Source organism: Ailuropoda melanoleuca, chromosome 2, assembly GCF_002007445.2.
Source record: "Ailuropoda melanoleuca isolate Jingjing chromosome 2, ASM200744v2, whole genome shotgun sequence".
In the NCBI taxonomy this organism is placed as follows: Eukaryota; Metazoa; Chordata; class Mammalia; order Carnivora; family Ursidae; genus Ailuropoda; species Ailuropoda melanoleuca.
In genome coordinates this window covers 2,190,786-2,193,938 of record NC_048219.1, presented here as the reverse complement: position 1 = coordinate 2,193,938, position 3,153 = coordinate 2,190,786, and positions in this window count along the sequence as shown.

Sequence of the window (3,153 nt, the reverse complement as noted above, 5' to 3'; positions counted from 1 at the left end):
GAGGCAGGTGGGTGGAACTCCAGAGTTCAACCCAGGGTGAACTTGGAAAGGGAGTGCTGCAACCCTCCACCCCTGCACCCTTCCCTCCTCCTTTGCAGAGTCTGGCACCTGTTGGAACAACTTGGATACAGATCTGAACTGAACTGTGGAAGGGGTAAGCCTGGCTCTGGTTTCTAGGTGAGAGGCTGGAGGGAAAGGAGGTAGGGAGCTCTGTCCCACTCCAGAGGTGGCAAGGACTTCCAGGTGCGAGTTAGGGAGCCCTAGCTCTGTGCTCACCTGAGACTATTGCGTTCCCAGTGGAGGCCGGATGTTTGGGGGGCGTTAAATGATGTGTTTGAGGTTATGCAGCTAGGAAGCGTCAGAGCCTGGTCCAGCACTGACACCCTTACTGCACTGCGTCTGTGTGTCTATCTGTCTGTCTGTCTTGGAGGTTGTGCCACTTGCCCACACAGAGATCTGCCTCATTCTTTCCGGCAGCTGCGTGGCACTGCATGGTATAAATGGACCTTAATTTACTTATCCGGTTCCCTCTGGATGGCCGTTAGTTTGTTTCGGAACTCCTACTGAGAAATCTTCACTACCTCTACAAAATTGGTGACTTCATGTCCTTCAGACTAATGAAAAAAATGATGCGCTGCAAGTGTTATACTTAACAGACACGAGCTCTTCAAAGACTATTCTCGGTGCTTTATAACTATTAACTTAGTTAACCCTTGGCAAAACCCTCTGAGGTGGGTATTGTTATTTTTGTCATCAACCCCATTTTGCAGGTGAGGAAACGGGGGCATGGAAGGATTAAGTGACTTGCCCAAGGTCACGCAGCTGACGAGTGGGAGAGCTGGGATTTGAACCCTGGGAGGGGTGAAGGATGAAGATCTAAGCACCTGTCTCCCTGTCCCTTTGTCCTCGGCCATCTATCTTCAGGCTTACAGGCTGTGATGTGGCAGAGCATACATTAAGAAAGCGCATTTAAATTCTGCTGTTGCTTGAGGGACCAGAAGCCAGCCCGGGAGTGTCCTGTGCATCCCTGGCTGAGCGCACGTGACCCCCACCCCCACCCCACCCCCAGCTCTTGCCAGTGAGCCAGCTGCAGCTGATCAGAACCCAAGAGCCCGGAGCCCACACTGGCCCCTTTGTCTTCGATGGGAATCCTGCAGCCCCCACAGCCCCTCTCAAGGGCCCACTGTCCCAGCACCGGCAGGGCCTCCCGGGGGCCAGGCCTGGCTGGGAAACTTGGCACATTGGAGACTCCTTGGCCACCCTGCCAAGTGGACATGCGGAGTCCACTTAGGAATTATTCCCACTGAAGAGACAGACTGACAAGGCTGAGGGCCATGTCCAAGGGGGTGCAGCAGCCTGGATAGGGCTGGGGTCTTGGGTCCCAGTCCTAGCATTGTGTCTACCCCACCATGGCCCAGGCCCAGCTCCTGGTCCCACATCTCCCCCAGCTCTCTGGGCACCCATTTGCTGCTATCACTTAGGAAGGGAAGACTTCGCCCTCCTCAGCCTGCATGCTCCTAGGGCTTGCCTCCCGGGGGACCTCCCGGATTGCCCTGTGAGGAGTGGGCTTACCTACACTGGCCTGGCTGGTCCCTCCACCCTGGAACCTGAGGCCCTGCCCAGAGCAGAAGGGGCCCAGCCCTGGCTCCGGAGCCCCCTGCCAAGAGGGAGCCAGACACTCTTCTAAACACCAAACCGAGGGGATAGTTCTAGGCCCGAGAAAATCTCTCTTGCCCTGCCTGGCCTTTGAACAAGGGGCTCTTGAAGGCTCCTTTGCCCATCAGAGTGTGTGGACAGAAGGGGTCCAAGGTGGGGGCAGGGAGGGGAGCTGGGGGCCGACCCCAAGAGAGAAGTAATTGCTGTGAACCAAGGTCTCGGTTTCTTCGTGTCTGAAATGGGGAGACCAGCGCTTCTCTGCCCATGGGAGGCGAACTGTGAAGGTCGGTTCGCAGACCAGTCGTTTCCCAGGGGAAGCTGGGGCTACCAGCCCTGGCCCGGGGCCCAGGTGAAACAACTCCTGAAAGGCTTCTGAAGAATCCCTGCCACCCTATCGCCCTGCCCTATTGTTGTACCCTTGGTCGCCCTTCCTCCCCCTGCCTCCATCCCCACTTCTGTTCTCTGTGCATTCCCTTAGTCAGAAAACCCCACAGAATACCTCAAGCCTCTGAGGGCTGCCCTGGGGTAATCCCTTCCTCTGTGGGGGCCAGACTGGGCATTCTGGAAGGGGTGGATGAGTCCCCGGGGGCACGACCGGTATCCTGTGTGTCCTGACACATCTTTAGCTGGGGGCGGGAGAGACAGCTTGCTGCAGGGTGGATCACTGGACAGGAAGCTCTGGGTGAGCAGCATGCGGGGTGGGGGTGTTCACAGTGTTTGTTGAGTGAGTGAGTGACCTGCTCTAGGATTCAGAGCCCAGTTCCTCCTCAGAAGCTTTCTGAGTGAGGGAGGGAACCTAGTGGGGCATCTCCATTCCTGCCCCTTTGCTCCTCCGCCTCACCGGGCAGAGAGCGGGATGAGAGTGGGCAATAGAAGGGCATTCTGGAGACTGTTCCTTCCTTCACTCATCCATTTCCCGGAAAAGCAGAGCTTTCGACTTACAGCGCGAGACTCATGTAGCAGCATTTTACCGAGCGCTTCCTGTGTGCCAGGCGCGGGCTGAGCACTGTGCAAGAATTAACTCCCTCCACCACCACAGGGGTGTGTGTGGGGGGATAGCTCCATTTTACAGATGAGAATGTTGAGGTTCAGGAAGGGCAAGGCCTTGCCCGCAGGGCAGACCATGTAGACCCTGGATTCCAAGTTCTTGACCCGGCCCGCTGTGAGCTTCCGCCTGGCGATGGCCGAACAGACCCGCCGCCACGGCCCAGCGGCTCCGGAGGCGCTGGAACGGGGTGTCGCCTGCAGAAGCGGGTCTGTAACTCCGTGCGCCCGGGTCTGGGGGTGGAGGATCGCTCTCGGCCACCCAGGCCCGGTCGCCCCGCATCCCCCATGCCCCCTTGCGAGGTCCCCGCTCGGAAAGTCCCGCGAAGCCCCCGCCCCGGCCCGCGGGCGGCGCGAACAAGCGGCCCTTTCTGCGCGCGGCGGCCCCCGGCAGCTGGCCCGCGGCCCGCGGGGGCGCGGACAATCCCGGGGCTTGTGGCCGGGGCGGGGCGG